A 26,943-nucleotide genomic window follows, 5' to 3' on the forward strand; every position below is an offset into this window, starting at 1 on the left:
GGAGTCATTCTTTTATCCAGTTATGAAAGCAGGAAAACACCTATGGTGTGCCACAACCTGTAGTGGAGCATAGAAATGTAACATTGAGTACAATGTGGCCTTGTCATGTAGGGTGTCATGCGGGGTCTCTGGTCCCGCTCCCTGCATAAAAACGCAGGATATGGGGAGGCCAAAAGGAACACCCACGGAGCCATAGATAGGGGAGTCATACCACTATAGTCTCACTGGCGGCTGGCTTGGAATCACAGGAAACAGGAGCCACATGATATGCAACCCACACTCTGCCACACTATGCGCTTGCCAGCCACCATCTGCTTGCTAGCCCCTCATTTGCTGCTAGCATAGCCACGACAGTTATATTAGTGGCCAACGGCTCACTGGTTACACCTGATGGCCAACTAGCTGATGGCCATTCAATCACAGTTGATGGCCATTTATTACCTGAGCCAGCACCTTTCCACGTGAGGGCGAGAGCCTGGAAACTGCACTCCTGGCTCTGTCCCCACAGGTCTCTTCTTTTAAGGAGCCCACAAGTTATATGAAGAGATGAACCAATTTTCAATAATTAGAATACAAAATGGGAGTACTTATAGATGCAAGTAAATATTTGGGGCACATCAAGAATAGAAAAATATTTCCAAGATGAAGGCTTCACAGAGAAGGTGACTTTTAAGCTGCATCTTAAAGGAGGAATAGATTTTGTAAGGCAGATAAGCTGTATTGTAATAATAGAAAAAAATTCTTTATCATATACATTTTGCCAAGTATTTTGCTATACATATCTGATTTTTTTGTGATACATAGTTATCATCATAATTACCCTGTGAGTCAGCACCATTAAAATTTATGTCTTAGAGACCGAAAAATGACCAAGCTTAGAGTTCGATAATTTGTGAAGGTCCCCAGCCAGTCACTTCACAACCTAGACTCTTACCCACCAAAACTCAACCATTTCTTACTGTGGTGGTGAGGTACTGAATAGACACAATGGTCTTGGAAAAGTTAGCATCATTTTATGGCCCAAATAAGTTTTCTCCACTATTTTCTAGTTTTGGTTAGATTTTAAGATCTTGAGAATAAGGTTCAGTCTATACATTGCTTCCTATCCCTTACAGCGTCCTGGATAGATTTCCTAGTCAATTATAGACACTGGTTCCTTTCTGTGTGTATAAAAATACTCCAAATAAAAATATTTGGAATAAAGATGTTCTCTGAAGCAAGTGCCCTGCCACTGATTCATGAATATGGAGTCAACTTTATGGAGGAAACTTTGATAAATCATAAATGATGTATAAACCAGGGATGTGCTTGTAAGATTCTGACAAAGTCGGTTAGTATCAGAACAGACATAAATAAATGAGTCCCTTGCTGAATAAAATATAAATAAATCAGAAGAATGAAACTGAAAGGATCCAGATCCTGCTTTAATTATACAGGTAGCAGAATACACCTGCCATAAAACATTGGCATCATTCAAAACATCCACAATTGCAGACGTAACATCCTCCTTTTTGCTAAGACATTGTGTGTCAATTTCTGGAGGCTCATTAGGTAAATTTAATATTTAAATACAAGTGAAACTGAGGAAAGGAAACACACTTCCTATTGTAACTATGGTTGAGACTTATATTTTTCTAGAAAGAATAACAAGGATAACATCATGGCTGCAATCACAGTTAAATCCATTCTTTTATTCCTTTCATTGAAAGATTTGGAGTCACTTAACCCCAGTTTGCCTGACTTCTCCGTCTTTGCAGAGCCAAATTACGTTATGTCTTAGAAATGATTCTGTGACTTCTTTTTTCTCTTATTCTCTTGATTGCTTAAGTCTTGGCTATTTTTAAAGCTTTAGATTTTCTTTGCCCTCATTTCTCGTTTAGAGTTTGAAATGATATGATCAAATACATTTGCCTTAAGAAAAAGCATTCAAATCAGAATCTGGGTGGATGGCTTTGAGTAGAATTTTTTTAAAAGTAGAAGACATTTTAATAGCTGAAGTTTTGCTCATGGGAATATTTTAAGTATGTGAGGATAAAGGGAATGCATTATCTTCAGAACAGCTGGTGTGAGAAAGTCTTTGTAGGAAAAGACAGACTTGTTGAGAAGGGGCTTTGATAAACCCACTAGGCGGTCAGAACAAGACTTTGGAGTCTCAGGTAGAACTTAGGTCCAAGTTTTATGCAAAAAAGAGCAACTCTGAAAAATGAAGAATGAATGAAACAGGAGGTAGAATGCTCCGTCTGGGAGAGATGGGCAGCCTGGAGCAGTGGTTTCAAACTATAGATCACATCCCGTTAATGGGTCATAGACTCAATTAATAAAAAATAAATAGAAGAGAATAGAATAGAAAATATCAGTGCATAACATGTAGTAAAGATTAAAGTATTGTTTTTAGGAAATATTATCATGATACGTATAGTAAAGATGAAGTATTTCTTTGTAAAATGTTTGTTCAATTTTTTATGTGTATATAGTGGGTGGATATAATTTTGTAAAATTTTGGTAAAAATAAATTGTGAACAATAATCTAAAGAGAAGAGGAATTTAAATTAATTGTAGGGTAGGGGTTTTATGGGGAGGAAAAATAAACCTAAGAGTTTGGAAATCTCCATTTCCCTTGCTAAATGTTGAGTAAATTCTACTTTATTAACAAATATTTTCAAGCAAATGAAGTTTGTTTCGGTTGCTGTGTGTGTGTGTGTGTGTGTGTGTGTGTGTGTGCGTGTGTGTATGTATTTTGTGTGTGCATGTAGGAGTGTGTAGGTGGGGGTGTTATCAACAGGGAGGGTTTCAAGAACCTAAGAAAAAATCATGATACTATATATAATTATAATATACAATGTATAATATATAATTATTATAATATGTATATTATATGCAATGTATATTATAATTATTACAATATAATTATATAATATATAATAATATGTTTATATATATCTTAAGTATATATTTAAGCATCTTACATATGTCTATATATAAAAGATACTGCATTTAAATTTTTGGATACATTTAAATAATGTCATCTTGAGATCAGTAGCTAATAAAATTCAAACAGCATATATTAGGAAGAGAAAGCAACATGGACACACAGTACTTCATTAAATCATTCACTTGATTTTGAATTTTCTCACCTGCAATGAGATGTGTAATTAATTGAATGTGTAATATCCGGTCCAATGCTAAAAAATCACGTTCTTTTTAGTGACTTTTTTCGCATTGCTGAATTTTAATGTGCTATCAGAAACATTGTTAGAGTTTGCTATTTAAATTTTTTCCACTAAAACTTTAGTCTGAACATTCTTTACCTGTGTTAGTGTATGTGACTTCCTCTGTACATATGCCCCAATATTTTTTGTTAAAATTTGGCATTATGTTTTTTGCTGTTTTCCACAATTTATAGCTTATAGATTAAACTGTATTAGAAGCAGTTCAGAAACTACTGAGTCCTCCTTTTTTTTCAGTATCTTCATCAAACCAAATATTTTCCCCTCTTTTCTTTGTTCTCAACAATCCTTCCTTCTATTCTTATTTCATTCTTTCTGTAGATACATGGAGTTTCTTCCAGGCAGCAGATGCTGAAAACTGTGGTGAATAAGACAGATACTATCCCTGTCCTCATCCTCGTAAAGTTACCAGTAAATGGGAAGGACAAGGTGTAAAAGTGCACGTAGAAGGGACGTTTAGCCTAGACTTGGGGTCTTGGAGAAGATCTCTGGATCAAAGGATATCTAGGATGCCACCTGAAGTGTGAGAAACATGGCTAGCAGGTCAGTGCTGAGATACGGTGCAGGGAGGCATAGCCCAAAGCAGTAGCGTATGCACAGAGCAGGAGACAAGATGCACAGGGCAGGTTGCTGAGACGTGACCCTAGAGAGGTAGGAGGGGGCTCTGTCTCATCATGAAAGCTGCTGAAACCAGGTTAGGAGGCCGAGTTTTATCACAGAAGCAATGGGGAGTTGCCGATGGCATTTAAACAGTCTACTTGATTTCTACATGAGGAGTATGTTTGTAAAAACAATCCAAAGCCACTGAAAGCCCAGTGTAGACTCTACACCAGTCAACAAATATATTCTGAAAAGAACTGGATATTAAATCCTGTAGACTATGGACCGTATGGTTTCTGTTACAACTACTCAACTCTGTTGTCTTGTGAACACAGTCATAGATAATATGTAAATTAATGTGTCTGATTGTATCCAGCACAATTTTATTTAAGGACATTGAAATTTCATTTTATATAATTTACATGTATTGCAGCTTTTTTCTATTTTATTATTTTTTTCAACCATTGACAAATGATTCTTAGCTTGCAGGTCCTGGAAAGACAGGCTCTAGGCTGGTTTTGGACCACAGGCTCCAGTGTGTTGAGCCCTGCTCTAGAGAATAAGGCAGGGGTGTGAACTAGGGAGTAAGATTTGGCTAGTGCATGAGGATGTCTGATGGGGTTGATTTTTACTTCTGATTCTCATGGCAGAGTGCAGAGAGATTTCAAGTATGACGTACAATTGTAAAAGCTCTCTTAAATTGATGCCTTTGAGGGGCAATGCATATTTATATTTATACATTCTGATACATTTAAGGGGAATTAACATCCTTTAAAAATCTATTCCTCCAGTGACCTCACAAGCTAATAGCAGAACAGACATTAAATATATGAATATATATGTCAAAGTTTGGAAAATATAATGTATGTAATTGTACATTGTAAGAAAGAAATATATGAGTCTGGGAAAGAGAACCAATAGGAGATATTTATATACAGCTCACACACACAGTCTTCCAACACCCTCTCAGCTGCATAAGAATGAGCCTTGGGCCTGGAACTCTCCCTCACCAAAATAGAGAGTCCTCACAGCCAGTGCTTGACTTATCCTTCCCCGTTTCAGAGTTCGTGTACGATTTTATTGTGCTTTCGCATATTTGTCGTGTGGCACCTGGCCAACCCCTCTCCTATATCTGTCTCCTGTGGTGAGGGGTTGGGGTCCTTCCACTGCAGTACAAAGGGCATGCTGCCAGGATGAACACGCTGCCCTGGGGGACCGCCACCTCTTACTGAAGCTCATCTTGCTCTGTCTATTCTCTAGTTCAGTAAAGCGTTATTTCATCCAGCACTTGTTTGCATTGTATTTTCCTTGGTGACTCAGATACCAAGATGCTGTGGGTAGAAGTGTTCAGACTTCTCCTCCTGGTAACAGGCAACAGATGCTACTTGCATATGTGAGTATATACCGGGGGTGCCAAAAAATGTATATTAGTGGACACTTTGGTCAGCGTTGCTCAAGCAGTAGTTTGCTGTAATCAGAAGTGTCTGGATGCTGCTGGTAACCACTTTGAGCACTTATTGTAATTGCAGAAGTCAAACGTGACTTGTATTCATCTTTTGTTATTGGCATATGTTGAGTATTACAATTTTAATAGTTTTTTTCTTTCTTAAAATGTGTACACTTTTTTTGGCGTCCTCTGTATATGTATGTTGGAGAGAGAACAACAGAGAGATTGATGGTTGATTTATTATGAGGAATCGGCTCACACAGTTTTTGAGGCTGAAAAGCTCCAAGATCTGCAGTCAGCAAGCTGGGGAAATAGGAGAGTTGATGGTGTAGGTTCCAGTCTGAGTCCAAGTTCAAAGGTGGGAGAAGACCAATGTCCCAGCTTGACAGACAACGAGAGAGAGAGAGAGAGAGAGAGAGAGAGAGAGAGAGAGAGAGAGAGAGAGAGAATTCTTTCCTATTCAAACTTTTAATTCTACTTAGTCCTCCAATGGATTGGATGAGGTCCCCTGACACTAGGGAGGGCAATCTGCTTTACTCAGTTTCAGTTTATGGATTTAAATGTTATTCTTGTCCAGAAACATCCTCACAGACACACTCAGCAATGATATTTCATCAAATATCTGGACGCCCCCTAGCCGATTTAAGTTGACACAAAGAATTAACCATCATAGAAAACAAGGGTGTTTATAAGCTGGAATGACCGGATGGTGGGGTCTGGCAAACTCCTTTGAAGAGTAACATTCAACTGTGACCTGAAGATGAGGTAGCTAAATAGTAGAGAGATTGGAGCATGGAGTGTGGAGAAGAAAATTTCTGATGGAGGAACAACACATATTAGAATCCAGAAAAAGATGAGACAAGGAAAGAAGAGAGAAAACACTTTATTTCTACCTAGAGTTTGCTGGCCTTCCCTGAGGAGTAGGACTAAGCAATGTAGAAACCCCAAGAATCCTTTGTATGCTTTCATCATCTCCTCAGGGTAGAGCCAGCTCTAAGTAGCTACAGATTAGGGGTACTGTGCAGTTTTCCAAGAACAAGCCCTCTTCTTAAGCAATAGTATCCCTGCCCCCTGTGGCACTCTCCCTGACCTCCCCCTACCCCCATCCCACCTTCCTTACCTAAGTAACCTCTTACAGAAAAGAGAATGAGCTGCAAGACAAACTTCCAGTCTTCATAACCAAGACCCTATTTATGTCCTTGATTTTGTCCTTGGCTCCCCAGAGCCCCTCTTCCATGGGAGGAGGCGCTCCAGGATGTCACGATGCTCCCTGCACAGCATCCTTGGCATCCGGAAGAGGCGGATAGGCCTGTGACCAACCCCACGCAAGTGGTTTCAAGACTTCATCTGAAAGCTCTAACTTGGTTCTGTTGGAAATCTGCGTGTTGGAAAAACCACGAACAAAGAATTTTATGCATGCCAGTTGCGGGGAACTATTTTTTAACTGAAGGAAACAGTCAAAATCATCTATAAAACAGCCTTGGAAACTCCATTTCTGTCAGGGATATCACTAAAATATACTTGCACGAAGCAATTCTTGTCATAGACAGACAAAGCCATCACACTGTTTTGGGATCACCCTCTCCAGCACCAGTGGAACACCCTCTGTCTGCCACATATTTTATGCACTGCATTAGAAGAAGTCATTATGCAATGTGTACTGTGATTCTAGGCTTACATTTATAATCTTTGTATGCCAACCATGCACATTCTGATATCCTTTTAGATACATTATATCCTGTCCAATGACAGAAAAGTGAATTTTCATCATTTTAAATATAATCATAGATTACTGTTCTAATGTAGTTTTTGTTACATCCTTCAGGCCCAGCCATGGAGTGTGGATTCCTAACAATATGGCAGATCCAGTTTTCAGGGTGAAAAACATCCCCTAATATCTTTATTACTTCAAAGTAGTTTGGGCCTGCCAGGTATCCAGCTCAGTTACCATAGAAACCTCCTTGGCCTAGATACGATGTCATCACCCAACAAAAGCTAAATTTCAACGATTCTGTTATGAATTGTTTATACAAATAAATATTGAATCATTTAATTATTGGTTATAGATAATACTTCCCCAATGATTTACTCTAAGTAAAAAAAATACATTAAATATAATTTGTCAGTAATAAAATACCAATGTGAGGTGGGGCTATTGGCTGAAATTCACTATTTTTTAAAATGCAATGCAGCAAACATCTGCTGAAAATATACCCAAGTGACGAAACTATCTTAATGATGTTTAAAAGAGCTAAATACAACTTGCTAAGTAAGTCCTACGCTTCTCTTTTTAATGACAGAAGGCACTTATGGCTATTATGTTCAAAGAGCAAAACTCAGAAGGTGCCATAATCCGGCCACTTTACTTTTCTCTACAACTGTCCCTTTAATCTTGCACTAAAGGGTGCTAATTTGTTTTGTGCCCTTAAATGCTATTCAGGGTGGATTTCATCACTTAGATTATAAGAAGTCCCACATTCACTTCTCATCACAAAAAAGTCTCTGTTCAGTAATTAATATGTCCAGTCCAGTTTGTTTAAATTAATAAATGTGTGGATTTTGATTCCGCTGAAAGCACCTGCCTGTCTTTACAGAGAGCCTGATAAAGGTAGGGGTGTGCATTCTGATGGAGAAGGGCGTAGACAACTTTTTCCACTGCCAGCAATATCTCCTCCCGTAACAACTGCCTCTTGGGACAGGAGGAGGGGAGGGAGAAAGGGCAATAGAATAGGTCTTATTTGACCGATACTCGTGTGTTGATATCAGTCCTCTCAGCGAGTTACCAGGGATCAAAGCTGGCGTTTACTCTTGGGCACTTTCATGGGTTCTGTGGAGCCCCCCTGCCCAATACCCTCACAGCAGATGCATCTTCTCCATCTTGTTTCCTCCATAATTCCTGGGCATCAGGGTACACATCCAGTCTCTTTCCGCTAAGATCTTAGCCCTCTCGGTAGTGCTTCTAGGGAGACTTACAAACATTCCAGCCTTGGTTTCTCTTTTGTATTACCAATATCTGGTAGATAGAAATCTTTGTGCCTTTGACACAATGCCTTACACTCCCTTCTTATTTCAGCTCCTTCACAGGCAGCTCCAGCCTTTTACCTATTAGAAGGGTGTCCAATGGACACTTGTCTTATTAGGGAGACCACTTCATGGACGGTGTAGATATCTGACCACTGCAGTGTGCACCTCAAGCTGAATAATAATGAATGTCAAGTGTAATTTTATATATATATATATATATATCAAAAGCAGTTTTTTTTTAACAACTCTATTTAAAAGTCCGACATAGATCATACATACCTCAATTTAGGATCTTGAGGTATTTGGCATCTATTTTCTTGGGACCTCAATCAGAAAAAAAAGAGTTTCCCATTTTAACACCCAGATACAGTAACCACTAATAGTCTCCATGTTTGAAAAAATATCTTAAATGATACCCTAATAAGTTAACACCAAAATTTGAGTAAAACATGAAATAAAACTATGTATGCCCATAAAACTTTTTGTATGTAAGTACTCAGTGCCTTCTTAAATGATGGTATTATTCGAGTACTTGAATGTTCAGCAAAATATTAGGAATTGTATGTAATTAAAGGTAACTTACCAAATCAAATGAATAAAAGATTATTTTTAACGATGCAATATAGTAGTATAAATAAGTAGTGGCAAATCCGAACAACCAGATAAATTCTCCTCCTTTGCCTAGAATGTGAATCAGGCCAGATTTCTGTCTCATATCTTGTTATAACCTGGAGCATACCTTTGTTTGCTTCCAAATACCTTCATGATATGTAGGTTCTAAATATCCTTTGGGGAATGTGAGTCTGGTCAGAAAGCTCTCTCTTGAGCAGGAAGGGCAGTTTCTGACTCATTTAAGCCAATCAGTAACATCATTTCTTTACTTCATGATTGGCTTGGAGATAGGGATGTGAAACAAAATTTGGGTCCATGAGGCAAACTAAAAAGTTGGTTAGTGATTTCTCGGAAAAGCACTTTCTCCTTCTTTCCAGACAGCAATTCAGAGAGCTAGTCTTTCCACCTAATGGACGTGAACTGAAGAAAAATGTAGCTCTAATACTTATTGGTAGCCATATTGAAATCTCAGGAAAGACGAGGTCAAAATGATCCTGTGAGAAACAAAAGAGATGGAAAGAAACTAGGGTTTTCATGTCATCGTTGAGTCACTGTAACTACTGTGTTTCCCTGAAAATAAGACCTAGCTGGACCATCAGCTCTAATGCGTCTTTTGGACCAAAATTAATATAATATAATATAATACCAGGTCTTATAATAATTTTTGCTCCAAAAGACGCATTAGACCTGATGATCCGGCTAGGTCTTATTTTCGGGGAAACATGGTAAGCTAGCCCAAAGTCTGCCCTTTCTTTGGATTCTTCAGTTAACTGATGTAGAATGGCCTAAAATGTGTTTCATATCCCTATTCCTGCACCATTCATATCTGTTACAACTTTTTCACATGGTGGAAATTTTCCACCAAGAAGATAGTCACTAAAAATCACCCCAAAATGGCTTCAAGAGGTGGGTCCAGGTATTTGGACTTCTTCATTACAGGAATAAAGTAATATTAATACTAAGTATAGTTATATATACATTTACTTGGAATTTAAAATTAAAATGTCCCCAAAGAATAGTAAATTGGTTATCAAGTTAAGTTTCATGCAGAAAGAAACAATTCAATAAAATCAAATTTTGGAGACTAATTTTTCTGCAAATCTATTTTGGTTTGTTCAAAGGTATACAGAAAAATTTTATTCTAAGACAAGCATTTTTTTTGTTGTCAGATGACAATTGGGAATGACTATATACATTGTTTTAGTCATGACTTTTTGAAAAGAAGTCTCTGTCTTTCTAATATAGCAGAGAAACATTTGAATTTTGAGATAAAAGTGTTTTGTAGTGAAAAAAAATGTTTTTTTTTTTTTTTAATTAAAAAAAACCCCAGGTTTTCTACATACCGGAGAAACCCAAAGTGGTTCTTTTACATTAAGGAGAATTTCGTGTTTGTGGCATAGTTCCCATTGGTAAGCATTAAATTCCACCAATTTGGACACAGAGATGGGAAAGAAACCTTGTCAGTGGGATTATTTAATGCTACAGATATGAAGGGATCATTTCTGTTCTTGATTCATAAAACTGTACTAGAGAAAGAATAATAATACTTGCAAAATCATCAAAACCTAAACAATGCCCACCTTAAAGAAAAGCAAGTAGCAATAACAAACATGATAGCAGTTACCACAGTTCCAAAGACTTGTTGAATGGATGTCCTTCAGCTTATATCACGGGAAGACTTCTGCTTTCTGCTCCACTGCCGCAGTGGGGCCTGGGGTTTGTCCCTGAGACAGGCCTCTGCAAATGGAATTGCAGAAGGACTAACGGATTCGTGACGACTGGAGGGGCTTCCGGCCCAGTACACACAGTCTCACTATAGTCTCTCAAATCTTCAAAGATTCCAGAGTCAGATCAAATATCGGACCAATAACATAATGTAACTTAAAATGTGATAAAAATCACATGAAACACTAAAAGCATCAAAATGTTGTTTTTATAGATAGATTTAAAATCTGTCTCGACTGTTGAATTTTGTTTTTTCCTTGTCAAAAGCATTGAGGTAGGCACCAGATATAGACACATTTATGTATTTTCTATCCACAGCTGATAACAATACCGATGTTTGTGGTATATCATGTACTGAACAATTACAATGTGTGCCAGGCACTGTACTGAGTGTCTTAATATGTTATTTAACTTAATTCTTCCAGGAGTCCTCTGAGCAGTTATCGTTAGTTTCATTTTATAGATGAGAAAATGAAGACCTAGAAAAGTTATTTGTCTAAGGTCACAAACTTAGTAAGTGAAAGAACTTGAATGTGATACTAAGGCTTTCTGACTCCAAAGCCCAGGATCATTACGTTATTATCCTTAAGTCACAAATTGATTACCTTATTAGGAATTTTGACATCTATTTGCCATAGTTCTCTGCAAAATATAGCAGGGGTAGGATTATGTCTTCTTTGAAGACAAAACAATGTTCGGGTGTAATTGCCTACTGATCAACTTTATATTTTGTTTCACTTGGAACAATATGCTTTCTTTTAAGTAGACCTCACTATTTAGAGCAAGTTTATGTTCACAGAAAAATTGAGCAGAAAGCACAGAGAGTTCTCATACCTCTCCTGTCCCCTTACCCTAAAGCAAAGGGTTCCTCACTGTTGACAGGGAGTCATATATATTAACAAATATCGACATATTGAAATATACCTGTTAGAGTGGTGTATTTGTTAGGATAGATGAACCCACATTGACACACCATTATCACCGAAAGTCTATACTTCACATTAGGGTTGTATAGTCTATGGGCTGTCCATTGGTGGTGTACATCTGTGTTTTTTGACAAACATATAATGACATATATTCACCGTTGTAGTATCATACAGAATAGTTTCACAACAATATTTTTTAATGGTACTGATTGCATTAATTGATCTATCTTCAATTTCTTATTTAATGAATAAGAACTAACGAATCTTAAAAGAGACTGTAGAGATACCATCAACTGAATATCGCTTGATCCATAAAAGCTTAATATGCTGCCTACGAGTATCTATCAATGTTTCTTTAGGGCCAATCTCAGCAATAAAATGCATCAAATGACCAGATATGACGATTGGGTGAATTGCAACCACTGCTTCATGTGAAAGGAAACAGAAATATGGGCAACCTCCTTTAAATGGTGAGGAATTCTTCTGTTTTGAAGGGAAGGCATTTTACGAGGTCTGCAAATTAAATTCGTGAACTCATCCTAGAAAAAGTGCTACATACCTCATTGCTAAATATCACTATTGTCACCTTTGAACTACTCCCCTTGGGAAGCTATACACTGATGCCAGCACCTAGTCCACCCTTCAAAGCAATTTTGGAACTCTTTTTTCTGGAATGGCCATCAGAGTTGTAGTCCTATTACATTTGATGTCCTGAATGTCATCAAAATGTCTTCCTTTCAATATTTCCTTGACCTTTGGGTAAAGAAAGAAGTCATTGGGGGCCAGATCAGGTGAGTAGGGAGGGGTTTCCAATATATTTATTTGTTTACTGGATAAAAACTCCCTTAAAGACAATACTGTGTGAGCTGGTGCATTGTTGTGATGCAAGTGCCATGAATTATTGGCAAAAAGTTCAGGTCGTCTAACTTTTTCACTCAGCCTTTTCAGCACTTCCAAATAGTCAACTTGGTTAACTGTTTGTCCTGTTGGTACAAATTCATAATGAATAATCCCTCTGATATCAGAAAAGGTTAGCAACAATGTTGCAACAAGTTTGAGAACTTAATTGTCCATCCTTATATGTGGAAGGAAGCACAACTGTACATCTCTTGCATCCAAACTGAAATTATTATACAAGGAAGTTGTGCATTTTCTTTTATTTTGAAGGTACTGGATATTTTATTTGTCACAACAATTCATTCAGTTTTATAGGGTTTTCTTATGATCCCATCAGACTATGGAAAGCTGTACTTCTTCTTCTTCTTCTTTTTTTTTTTTTTTTAAGATTTTATTGGGGAAGGGGAACAGGACTTTATTGGGGAACCATGTGTACTTCCAGGACTTTTTTCCGAGTCAAGTTGTTGTCCTTTCAGTCTTATTTGTGGAGGGTGCAGCTCAGCTCCAGGTCCAGTTGCCATTGCTAGTTGCAGGGGGCACAGCCCACCATCCTTTGAGGGAGTCAAACCGGCAACCTTGTGGTTGAGAGGATGCACTCCAACCAACTGAGCCATCCAGGAGCTCAGCGGCAGCTCAGCTCAAGGTGCCGTGTTCAATCTTAGTTGCAGGGGGCGCTGCCCACCATCCCTTGCGGGACTCGAGGAGTTGAACCGGCAACCTTGTGGTTGAGAGGACGCGCTTCGACCAACTGAGCCCTCTGGGAGCTCAGCGGCAGCTCAGCTCAAGGTGCCATGTTCAACCTTAGTTGCAGGGGGTGCTGCCCACCATCCCTTGCGGGACTCGAGGAGTTGAACCAGCAACCTTGTGGTTGAGAGCCCACTGGCCCATGTGGGAATCAAACCGGCAGCCTTTGGAGTTAGGAGCAGGGAGCTCCCACCACCTGAGCCACCGGGCCGGCCCCAAAAACTGCACTTCTTAGAGACTTTGTTGTCTTTTTTTATTGTTAAGTGAAACGGAGAATTTAGAAAACATGTCCCCCAAATTTTCTCTGGTATTTATCTCTTGCATGGTAAACTGTATAAAATTTTGGGCTTCATATACATCTGCAAAGCACTTACCAACTGTTGACTAAAACCCCAAACTAATGTTTGGTCCTTCTTCCATCAATTTTTTGGCCCACACTTTTGCTGAAGAGGATTGCTATTTAATCAGGAACCTATGTTTGGTTATTACACTCTAACAGTGGAATGACAGTTATAACTCTAAAGGATGTAGTTCTCCTTCAACTGACAACATAGATAAATTGCATTATAGGTACATATAAGACAACTCAATCGTGAGTTGGCTGCAGTTCACACCCTGTCAAGGCTCTCTTGAGAGATATCTGATACTTGACAGACAGCCTACCAGGCATGGGAACTATTGATTCCTGTAGCTTCTCTAATTTATCTTTTTATTCACTTACATCATCTATAAACACAGCATCTGAACTGTGTTATCTTTGTGCCGATCCCATACTTCTGTTCTTGCTGCATTATGACTTACTTCCCCTCCTCTTCACCTTTAGTCAATGTCTTTGTTTATAATTTTTATCTGCCAACCTAGACAACTTACTTATTATTTAGAAGTTGGGAGAAGAGATTTTAATATAGGAGTGAGTGTAGAGAGCGTGGAGACATTTTGTCATTGCAAGTTTATCCATGTAGGTCCTTGAAGGAGGAGACAACATACATTTTAATAAGCAGGAGGTCAGTGCTAAAATTTTATTTTCAGTTTTTGAAATGTTGTGTTCCTGTGACACTAATGTATAATTTTGGAGTTACAATTTCAAGGATGAGTGATGTGGGGATAATTTCAGATTCATAAATTTATCATTATGCTAATTCACATGGACCAATCATTGCAAGATAGTCTTATAGCCTAACTGGAATAAATTTTAAATTTGTAATTGCTCCTAACGTATTTCTTTTTATAAGAGGTATTTATAATAGACATTTGGAATTCATGGGAGTCTTTGCAGGGGGTAGGGTTCTACTTTCTAGTACAGGAATCTCAGGGGCCTGGCAATCCTGTTCTCTGGCCCCAAGAGTTGAGGGTCAGGTAGTGATAAGTGAGGGTGGTGTAGAGAATCGAAATGGACTATTCTGGTGAATGACTGTTTGCTGTCTGGCCTCTTTTGACTCCAGCCCACTCTTGAGGCTGTTTTGTTAATATGTGAGCCACCAAAGGACCTAAATAAAACACTTCTCTGCTCCGTTTCGCAGTTCAGATTCCATGGCTTGCCACCAAAAACCCTGACTGATACAGTTATTAGCAATTCTATCTAAACGTTGACATATTAAATTATTACCATGTCTGCATGTTGTTGAGGAAATTCCAAATCTAGATATCAGGTTACGTGACATGTTCCTGGAGAGCCACTGTAACTTTGAGTGAACCTCTAACGTTCTGAAGTGCAGCACCAGTTCAGTTCTCTGGGCACATGTCCTGGTTTATAATATAAAAAATGAGGCTACTGTTGATTTTCATACTAGATCAGTGCCTTTTGTGCCGCTTGAAGCCCTAGCGATTTAAAAGAGCCCCCTCTTGGCTAGTAAAAGAGAGCAGAGTGAGAAAGGACACGATTGGGAAGTGCTGTGGGACTTAATATCCTCCTGACCTTTTGCAAAGTGTAACCAAAGTCGTATTCAATTTTATCCACTAGGTTCTCTTCAAGATTGCTTTAGTAGAATAAAGGATTCCTCAGTATTTTTTTAAAAAATGTAATAAAAGCTGTCTACAATGTCTTCTAGCTCCTTCATTCTATGAATCTGTTTTGTCCTGGAGATCTCTTCTGCATAGTATTCTCCAAAAATAATGGGAGGAAGCAAATCTAGGTATAATGCCTACAAAAAATAGCAAACATTTTAAATAGAAATAACTATCGTTTATTGAGTGCTTATAGTATACAAAACCCAGCCCTATATGTGCATTAAATTAATAAATCCATTTACTACAAAAACCCTATACATTTGCTCATATACCTAAGATCGTATAAGTATAGAAGGTAGGATTTGAACCTGGGCAGACTTGCTCCAGAGCCTATAATCTTAACTGCAATTCTATAGCCTTTCTGCTCAGTGAGAAAGCGTTAGAAGCTCAAGGCAACATACCACTTTCTCTCAAGAATAAATGAATGAACAGGAATCTTTGGGAAAGTTATGACAATGCTTATAGTGAAGCACTATGGTATGCATTTATCGGATCTAAGGTGAATGGAATCATCAGACCGAAAAGTGTTTGAGACATTGTTTTCAGCAGTTCACATCAATGATTTCCTGCTAATCTTCTTACACGCTCAAAAAAAAAAAAATGTTTCAAAGGCATCAGTGATTTTCTGCTAATCTTACATGCAAAAAAAAAAAAAAAATGTTTCAAAGACATTACTTTGAGTATCTTACGAATAGCAATGCCAAGTCAAATTCCTCTGGCCAGGACTCCCAGTGCTATGTGGAATAGGACTGGTTAGAGTAGACAACCTTACCTTGTTCCTAACCTTGGGAGAATAGGTAGATAATTTCAACAAAGAGATGAAAACTCTAAAAAATTAAAATGGAAATACTAGATATGAAAAACAAGATGACAGAGTTTCAGTTTTTATTAGGAAATATATTACTGGTGGCTGTGTCAATAACTCTTTTCAGTAGGTTGTGGAAAGTTACCTGGTCTTCCTAGTTTCTTAAGAGTTCTTTCCATGTGTGGATGTTGAATTTTGTCAGTGGTTTTTTTTTTCCCTGCATCTATGGAAATAATCATTGTTTTCTTTTATTTGTTGATACAGTGGATTACACTGACCAATATTTGAATGTTGAATCAGCCTTACATTTTTATAGTATACTCCACTTTGGCTATAAAATATTATCTCTTTAATATATGTTTAGTTCGTGTTTACTGATATTTTATTGAGGTTTTGCATCTATATTTATGAGAGCAATAGATCTGTAATTTGGTTTTCTTGTAATGCCTATGTCGGTTTTGGCTGTCAGGGTACTCCTGGCCTCATAAATTGAATTAGAAAGTGTTTCCTTATAAAGTATTCACTTTATTAGTGAATTATAGTGTTCTTTTATAGAGTTGGTATTATATTTTACTTAAATGTTTGGTAAAATTCACTGGTAAAGTCCTGTTTTCATTATTGGAAGTTTATTAACTACAAATCAATTACATTAATAGAGAAGAGATAATTTAGATTATCTATTGAATGAGTTTGGCAGTTTTTGTCTGTATTAGTTTGCTAGGGCTGCCATAACCATGTACCACATATTGGGTGGCTTAAAAAGCTACCATTATTTTCTCACGATTCTGGAGGCTAGCAGTCTGAGGATAAGGTGCTGGCAGGGTTGTTCCTTCTGAGGCCTCTCTTCTTGTCTTGTAGATGGCTGTCTTCTCCCTCTGTTCTCATAGTGTCATCTCTTAATCTGTGCTGCTTGTACTGTAATCTCCTCTTATAAGGACACCAATTATATTGGATTAGGGTCCACTTATGTAACCTCATTTTATCTTAAATACCTCTTAAATACCTCTTTAAATACCTCAAATACAGTTGCATTCTGAGGTACAAGGTGTTAGAACTTAAACATATATATTTTGGAGGGAACACAGTTTAGATGATAACAGTGTCATTCAGGGACTTTGTCCATTTCATAGAAGTTGTCCAGTTTATAGGCAGTTATTCAGAGCATCCCCTTACTAACTTTTTAATATCTATACAGTCTGTAGTTATCTTCCTCTTTTGTCCGTGATGGTGGTATTTTATATCTTCTCTCAATGTGGCTACATGTTTTCAATTATGTTGTGTTTTTCGAAGAAACAGCTTATTTAATTTATTTTCTCTATTCTTTTCCTGTCCCAAGTTTCATTGATTTCTGATTTTATCTAAATTATTTTCTTCTTTCTGGTTGCCCTGGGTTCAATTTGCTCTTGTTATATTTTCTTAAGCTGCAATATTAGGTCTATGATTTGAGATCTTCTTTTCTAACACAAGCATTTAATACTATAAATACCCTTCTAAGCACTACTTTGGCTGCATCCAGTAGTATGTTAAATTTGGCTTATACTGGCTTACAAGCACTGACTGTAGCATCTCTTCCCAACTCCATTTTCTGTGATGTTGACCATATGGGAATATTTATATCATGGAAATTGGTCAACACTACAAATGAAGACTTTTTCAGAGAGCTGGTTCCTGAACATTTACTGCTATAGCATTCTCTGTGTCCTATGAATTTTGGTATGCTATATTTTCTTCTTTACTCAAGCCAAAATATATTCCCATTTCTCTTTTGATTTCCTCTGACTCATGAGTTTTTTAAAAAGGCGCTATTCAATTTAAAATTATTTGAGGAATTTCCTGGATATCTTTCTGTTATTGATTTGTGGTTTATTTTAGTTATGAGCCAAGAGCATACTTTGTATGCTTTTAATTCTTTTAAATTTGTTTATGGCCTAGAATATAGTTTATTTATGTTTCAGAATGTTCTATGTGCACTTGAAATAACTGTTCATGCAGTTATAGTTTGGTGGAATAAAAATGTCAACTAGATCAAGTTGGTACATAGTTTAGTTCTGGTCTCCTATCTTCTTTCCTCTTCTTTTTATTTGTTCTATTATTTCTTAAGAAAGGAGTATAAAGTTTCAAACTATGACTGTGAATTGTCTACTTCTTTTAATATTAAAAGTTCTTTGCTTCAGGTATTTTGTGACTGTATTGTTAGGTGTATACACATATAAGATTGGATTAATTCTTTTATCATTATGAAATGTTGCTCTTTATCTGATTTGTGTGATAATTTATGTAGCAAACTCAGCATTCTTTTTTATTAACAGTTTCATTTTTTTATTGTTTTACTATTTTACTACAACTTTATTCCAATATAATTTGTATACTGTACTATGAAATTCATTTTTTTAAAGTATACAGTTGAATTTTTTTTTGGGGGACAGTTAGAGTTGTGCAACTATCCCCATTCTCTTAATTTCAGAATGCTTTTCATCAACTCAATATGAAACCACTCACTCATTACTAGTCACCCCCCATTAGGTCTGGTTTATTTCATTTAGCATAATATTTTCAAGGTTCATCCATGTTATAGCTTCTTTTCTTTTCTTTTCTTTCTTTTTTTTTTTTTTTTTTGATGTTACAAGTCTCATTGTCACTACTGCAATAAACTTATTGTGATGGAAGCATAACCTGTGTCTCAATGTAGCCACATTAACTTCTGGACACCATGAACAACAGTGCCCATTTTCATCTAGAATGAGGCTAGCTTCTTTTCATTAGTATATTATTCCTTCTTATGAATGAATAATATTTCATGCATGGGTATACAATTTTGTTTATCCATTCATTGACAGACACTTTGGTTGATTCTACTTTTTATTCTTTCCCTTTTAACCTTTCTATGATTTTATAGTTAAAGCAGGTTTCTTATATTATAGATAGCATACAATTGGGTCTTGATTATTTTGTCCATCTAGCATTCTCTTTTCTTTTAATTAGTTTGTTTAGACCATTGTAATTATTGATATGATTGTATTAATATTTGCCATCTTCTTAGATGGTTTCTATTTGTTTCATTTGATCTTTTTTTTTTCTGTTTCTCTTTTTTCTTTTGGATTGAGTTTTGTAATAATTCCTTTATTCTCCACTGTTGTCTTATTTATATATCTATTTGAAATATTTTTTTGTGGTTGTACTTAGGTTTATAATATTCATTTTATTTAATGAGAATATGCCTTCAAATAACTTTATGTTACTTCATATGTAGTATGAGAACTTAATAACAGTAGACTCCCAATTTCTTCCTCCCATGCTTTGTGTCATTTTCTCATAAATTTATCATATTTTTGTAAATTCATTACAATGTTGTTGCTTTAGCAAATAGTTATCTTTAAAAATGTTAAAATAAGAAAAATGAATTTAATGTTTATCTTTATTGCTAGTTCTCTTCATTTTTAAATATAGATTCAAATTTCTCTCAGTTATCATATTTCTCTCCCTAAAGAACTATCTTTAACATTGTAATGCAGGTCTGCTGGCAGTGGATTCTCTCTCTCTCTCTGTCACTGTCTTTCCCCTGGGGGCGGGGGGTGGGGTGGAATATGTATATGTGTGTGTGTGTGTGTATGTGTGTGTGTATATATATATATATATATATATATATATATATATATATACATTTTTTGTTTTTTTCTTTCAACACTTTAAAGATGTAACTTGTATAAATTATGTTGAGAAATACTCTGTAATTCTTATCTTTGTCCCTTTGTATGTAGTGTGTCTCTTTCTTTTTGTCATTGGTTTTTAGAAGGTTGAGTAGGAGATGTCCAGGGATTTGTATATGTGTTTGTGTTCATTTCAGATGCAATTCTCTGATCTTCTTGGATTTTTGGCTTGGTGTCTATCACTAATTTTGGAAAATTTTCTGTTATATTATCTTCAATTTTTTTGTAGTTGTTGTTTCTCTGTCTCTTTTCCTTCTGGGATTCTAATACCCACATGTTAGATCATATGACACTTTTTTCACTGAAAAATTACTTTTTTCTATTTGTGTTTTAGTTTAGTTAATTTTTATCTTCTATCTTTAACTTCACAATTTCACTTTGATTTCCAGTTTACTGAGGAGCCCATCAAAGACATTCTTTATCTGTGTTATCTTGCTTTTTATTTCTAGCATTTTTATTCGATTTTTTTCTTACAGTTTTCATCACTTTGTTGACATTATCTATCTGATCCTGTATGTTGTCCACCTTTTCCACTAGAGCTCTTTACATATTAACCATGGTTATATTAATTTTCCTGTTCCCTAGTTTCAAGTTCTGTGGGTCATATCTGTGTCTATTTCTGCTGATTGTTTTTCATTGCCTTCTTGCATGCTTTATAGTTTTTTTGATGAAAGCTGTACATTTTGTATAACAAATAAAGACGGAGATAAATAGTATTCTTGCCTGGAAATGGTCATATCTTGTCTCTTTCTAGGCCTTCATTACAATGAGTGGAGTCAGTCTTAGGGTTTGAACTGGGTACAGTCTTCAAATTCTTCTAATGCATCACTCTCTAAAAGAAACATAATTCAAACTGCATATGTAATTAAAACAAATTTTTGCAGCTTTATTTTAAAAAGTAAAAATAAAAATGAATTTAATTTAATAATATATTTAATTTAACACAACATATACAAAATAATATAAATTCAACATGTAGATGTAGCCACATTTCAATTGCTCAACAGCTGCATGTGGTTTGTGACAATAATACTAAATAACAAAACTTGAGTATTTCCTGTGTTTCGGGGTGAAAGTTGGTTTGCCAGAGAGTTTTCCTCAATGTCTTTTCCACCTTCACCATTAGATTTTCTCTTATGCCCGTACCTTAGAGGAGTTCTCTCTCTATGCTTTTGACGTTCCAGTAGTTAGTTGTACACTCGTATTATTAACTCAGTTCCTGCTGGCTGGCACTGAGGGGATATTTTCTGTTGTTCTGGTTCAGCCTTATTTTAAGCCAATGCTTCGTTGCTGCATCTTAGTGTGACCTTCTCAGCGATGCTTCTCCTATCTCTAAAGGCACGGGCCCAGTGTATATTTCTGCCCCTCCCTAGAGTTAGAGAATATTATTTGTTCCCTTCTCACTTCTGTATTCAGTTATTACTTGTGCCTTAAGTGTGATGGTGTTTCATCCTTTCTTCCAAAGACTTAAGGTTTTTGTTGCATAGGAAAAAAAAGGGAGAAGGATCCAGGAAGGGCTTTATGGCTTCTCTCCAGGGCTGCTGTTCCACTCCCCCAGGCCCTGTATCACAATAGAGATTGCCCCAAGACTCTTGTTTTGCCCCCAGTCAATCATAGTAGCATCCAGTGAGGTTTGTGGAGAAGAATCTGACAATGAATGAAGTTCCCTGGTGTTTTTGGTTCCCCAGAGCCATGTGCTATCACACTAGCTCACATTCTATCGTTAGCAAGCTGGTAAATTTGGGTAGAATTACTCTCACTGGCTTATATAACATTGGGTGTCCAGCATCTGCCTTAAGTTAATCAGGGGCTAGTGGGCCTTTTCTCCTTGGAAACATTTGCTTTTCCTTAGACTTAGGTTTATATGCTTGCTCTATGACTCTGCTACCTTATGGATTCAAGAAAAATTGTGATTTTAAGATTTTTTTTAATGTATGGGGGAAGTGACACTATTTCCAGCTTTCTACATTGTAAGCAGAAGCTGCCGATTTCTGATGCTTACTTTTGATAAGTATAATTCTTATTCCCTTGGAATCTCTAATGCAGCTCACTGAAAGTCACTGATATTCAGAGAGTGAAGGTCAGATTTTATAGAATTCTTAAGTCTTTTTATTATGCTTCAATTTGTATTGAGAAACAGTATATTTTAGTTTGTTTTTCAAGTGTAAATTATGGTATGCAGCTAAATGTCCTTTTTCATAGCACACTGCCCCCTCCAGAGAAGCTGATATCCCAAACAAAGGGAGAACTGCCCCCTCTTACTGCTTTCTGGCACATAGGAATCAATAACACATGCATTTCTTTGTGAATGGAGTAATGAGGTTTGATTAGTGTCATGGCGGGCAAGCCAATAATAGTGGGTAGTGGCAATCTCTACATCCTCATCTCAGGCATCTAAAGCCATGATTTCTGATAGGGTGATATGTGATTGGCTGTCCAAGGTTGATGCAATCACATTGTTTTACAAGGGAATGAGCTCATACCATGTATTGAAGATTTTTACAGCCAGTTACGCTGGGCACTAAAGGTATATATTCAAAAGCCTTTGGAATAAATTGTTTCTAAGATGACACTTTACCTCCAGGTGTGGATTGCTGCAATGTTCAGGTTACAAATCACAGCTACTAACAAATGGATGGACTCATAACTTCATTGACACTCATCATTTTGTGTGTGTGTGTGTGTGTGTTTCATGTTGGTTTTTGCTGGAGCTTGCTGTGAAAAGTTAGATACCATTTGTCTGCTCAGGAACAAGCAAAATGAGAAACATAACACAGGAAACATTGTTCAGATATCCAAAATTGTTTTCTACCATTTGGTTTTACTAATATGCTAACATTTAGAGCTGAAAAATAAACAAAAGATGGATAGGACCTTGAAACTGGAATGAGCTTTATGAGAACAGCAAGATGACAGCAATATTTTTAAAAGGACTTTTGTTTACATTCATGATTGTTAAACATTTTATATGTAAGTCACTTACCTTTCTGCAAAAGGATCCAATGCTGTGGAATAAATTAGCTGTCATATTTTATACCAGTAGGGAATAAAGGAGCTGCCTCCCTCTTTGGAGCTGGGTTTTTACAGGAAGTTGTTGACCTGTGGGATGCCTGGTATATTGTTTCCTGATCTAGAAAAAAATAATAATACTAATAAAGAAAAATATTCCACCCTACACTGACATTTTTTTCTACTATAGTTACTGAGAGATTGTGGTAGAAAAATTTCTCCATAAGTTAGAAATAGGTTTGAGTAAATTTTGCATCCTTAATTATCCCTTTTAGGAGGTAGAACATTTTTTCCCAGTGATTGCCCGTTGCTTTTTCTGTGATGGCACAGCTGTAATCGGGTAATCGGGAGATGCTCTGTATTTTTCTCTTTAAGGTGAAGTCAGTTGGAAAGATTTAGGAATTTTATGAACTACCTTTGTCGAAGGTGTGCACTTGACACACTTTGTGTTCCTTAGCATACATCTTTCTATCTCCCCACTTTTCACAAAATACGTTGTATGGAGAGGGTTAAGCATAAAAAAAATACACTCAGTAAATGCACACTGAATTCGTGAAACTCGGTCAGCTGACTGACTGTTGGATACTCTATTAATGATGGTATTTGACTATAATATTCTCCCTCAACCATCTTAATTTTCCAAAACCTGCCTAACTTTGACTCCAAAGCATGCATGACCTAAAATATTATGCAGTTCTTACATCTTACACAAAAATACCCACTTACAATTTTATAATTATAATTATTGCTGTTATTAATATTCTTTTGTTTTAAAGAGAAAAGTACCAGCTCCTCTCATTTCAGAGCAAACAACACAACTGTAAAAGCTGTTGCCAAGCAACCTGCATTCACAGCTCAGATGGGCTGAATTGTTTATATTTATAGTTGGATAAAATTGACCCACTCCCTTCTCTGTAAAAACAAAGTCTTTGAGATTTTCTACTAAGATTTTAAGGTGTAGGTCATGGTGTTATTGTTCTGTAGAAGGTTGCAAAACTAACACATTCAATGTCTATGACATATATCTCCTTCACTCCTCTTGCTACATTACAGTGTACATATCTGGTTTGGGGTCTGTTTCCCCGTTAGAGTGTGAGTTCCTTGTGGACAAGGCTTTGGTTCTGCTCATCACACAATAAAAGATCCTATAGATAGCTACATTCCATAAATTTGACAGATACTTTGAAATCATTTTATACAAGTATCTGTCTATATGCTTTCTACAATAATATTTTTTAGTAGAACTTAGAAGGAAGAAAGTAAGTAACTGTTAGATGAAACACAACAGCAATATTACATTACGATAGGCCAAAACTAAAGTAAAAAGTTAAAAATACTAGAATTACAACACCATAGAATTAAAAGAAACTTTATGGGGCATTTATTCCGGTGGTCTCAACCTTAGTTCTCATTTGAATCACACAAGGAGCTTATACATTTAAGTGGTCTAGGATAAAGTTTTGAATTGGGGTATTTTTTTTTTTTTTATGTTCCTGATGTGATTCAACTGTAGGATTGAGAACCATTAATATAGTCCAACCGTCTCGTATTATGATGGAGGAAACAGCCTCAAAGGAAGGAAACATAAGCGGCTGTGGAAAAAACAACAGCTCTGGAGTCACTTGCCAACCACCTGCACATATCAGATGTTCAGCTATCAGCTCCTCATTGTGAAAGAGAGATAATAATATCTACCTGCAGGACTTCTGGGGAAATTGAATGCAATGACAGGTGTAGTGCTGCCAGAACCATGTTTGATGGGAGCCAGGCAAGGACCGACCCTTTCCTTAACAATTTTATCTGCGTCTCAACCATGATGTGAATAGGATCTTGATCTGCTTACTTCCAGACTCTTCAGTACCATGGAAAGCAGCCCAGGATGCCTCTAGCTCTAATGTTTTTACTGGAAAGGAATAAGCATTAACATATCTGTCAAGATCTTTACAGGAAACACAAGAGGCACCCAAAAGGATCAATGCAGAGAATGTAACAAAGGGACTTTTTTCAAAGGTATTGCGCAGTTAGAGGAACCACCAAGGTACCGTGAAGCAAGGCTAGGCATGCCAGAACAAGGGATTAGAGTGGTCACTGAAACGTAGTACTACCTGTGGCTGTGAGAAATAGGCCACCTGGCAGAAGCTGCACCCCATTTAAAGGAACAGAGCCACAAACTGCAGCCTGCCAGGAAGAGAACCGGGAATGAATCTCTCTCTCCCCCTACTCTCTAATTTTCTGCTGGCAATCACACTGGCTAAGACCGAGGACAAGGAAGCCCCGTTGATGGAATTCATACAGGTCAGTTTCCTGGTACCCAGAGCAGGGCAAAGAAGGATGAAGAAGGGTCTGGAAGAGCAACTGGAGGGCATCCAGGCAATTACTGAGCTTCTACTCTATGCTGGGTACTTGATGTGCATGCTGTCTTTAGAGCTTGTGTTGCTTTGGGGTTAATCCAGTTGAATATAAATCGCCCCAAATTACTGACATTCTCTGCATGACATTCTTCATTGCCAGGAATTCATATACTGTATATATACCTGCTAACTTTGCCTTGAAATAAACATCTCAGGCAGTGAAACCTGAACTTGACTGCTGAATGTGTGTCCACTATAGAACAGCCACAGCTTCCACTCTGGCAAACGGCTGCTTTGTTGGAGTCGATTCAGCAGGAAAATCAGCATGCAAAGCCTGCTAGCCAGGGACACAGAATCACCAAAATCCACTCCTGCCTCAGCAGCTGCCTGCTTTGCCTGAGCCTTCTGTTCACCTCTTTGTTTTGTGATTTTTTTCCATCTAAGAAATGAGAAGAACACCTGCTTCTCATTATAAGATTGAGATGTTTTGAGGGAAATGAGAATCACTCTTATGGAAGAAAGATGCTGTCTACTTAAATATAAAGTTGGAGTAGGAGACAGCCTATCAAAACTGATTTTCATCAACAAACAGGACACATGTAAGACGCCTGACATTATATTTCTTTTAATAAACCCATTTTTGAGAATCACCTCTAGAATCGGAGAAAAGTAAATCAGCCTCTGCCTTTCAGTTGTTCATCATCTTGTGGGAGGAATCAGAAATGAAACATTTCTTAAAAGAGAAAAATATTATATTAAGTAAAGGTTTTGGTACCCTTTTAAAATCTGGTCTATATGTATTATTCTAGTAATAACTATCTATCTATTTATCATCTATCTATCTACTCAAATTTTGTTTATAAGCTGTGATCCACATACTCTCATTCAGCTCTTCCTACATGGCCATGCTTTCCCTTAGGTTCCCAGTCTTCTCCAGCAGCTTGCATGCACACCTTTGTTCTCTTCCCAACTCCAGCTTATTCCCCATCAGCTTGCACCCTTGTTCTGAATAATTCATGCTAGCTCAGTTTTTCATTCGTTTATGGTACATTTATCTATACTTGCCCTACTCGGCATCCTCATCCCCATCCCCACCTGGCAGGGGAAAGATTTTATTCAGTAATTTTATAAAATACCTATTGAGGGCCTGCAGACAGTAAGTTTTCTTTTCTCTTGGTCTAATGCTGAAGGGTCTGGCTTGTTCAGTAACCGGGATGCTGGGAGCAAGCCCCAGGGAGACCTCAGGCTCATGAAAAAGTTGTCAGCCAGATTTATGACAATTTAGTTCAAAGCATCTCATAACAATATTGAGGGGGGTGGAGGACCTCACAGTTGACTTCCATAAGAGCTGGAGGTGAAAAATGATAGCTTTCCTAGGAGCAGCTTGAGCCAAGATTCCGGTTTGGGTGTGGGCGCCATGTGCTCAGGGTCACAGGGACAGCTCCATCCTGTGTGGGGAGTTCCTGGGGCGATGTGGTTATATTACCTCCCATTTACTCGTATGATGTGCCTGCTGCATGTCTGGGACTGTGACAAATAGCTTACAGGTACAGCCTCTCCTGTGGACTGAATGGCTGTGTTGCCCCCTCTCCAAATCTATATGTTAAAACCCTACCCCCAACCCAATATAATGGTAGTGAGAGATGGGACCTTTGGGCGGTGGGGGGGATAATTAGGTCATGAGGGTGGAGGCTTCTTGAACGGGATTAGTGCCCTTCCTTGTAAGTGAGACCTGAGACTCCCTCATCCTCTCTCCACTGAGTGAGGCTACAACAAGGAAATGTTCAACTACAACCTAGAAGAGGGCCCTCGCCAGAACCCAATCACGCTGACACCCTGATCTCAGACCTCCAGGCTCCAGA

The 26,943-nt window shown here is 37.3% G+C and overlaps 1 protein-coding gene and 1 non-coding gene across 7 annotated transcripts in view; one reads left to right on the plus strand and one right to left on the minus strand.

Moving 5' to 3' along the window:
• The window catches only part of GRM1 (glutamate metabotropic receptor 1), a 334,828-nt gene that overhangs the window by 164,019 nt on the left and 143,866 nt on the right, over positions 1 to 26,943 (plus strand). The gene's annotated exons all lie outside the window — the stretch shown is intronic.
• On the minus strand, positions 18,630 to 18,761 carry LOC141571977 (small nucleolar RNA SNORA1). The gene has a single exon (XR_012497011.1). It is a non-coding gene; the product is annotated as a small nucleolar RNA SNORA1 (small nucleolar RNA).

Source organism: Rhinolophus sinicus, linkage group LG05 (assembly GCF_036562045.2).
Source record: "Rhinolophus sinicus isolate RSC01 linkage group LG05, ASM3656204v1, whole genome shotgun sequence".
Taxonomy (NCBI): Eukaryota; Metazoa; Chordata; class Mammalia; order Chiroptera; family Rhinolophidae; genus Rhinolophus; species Rhinolophus sinicus.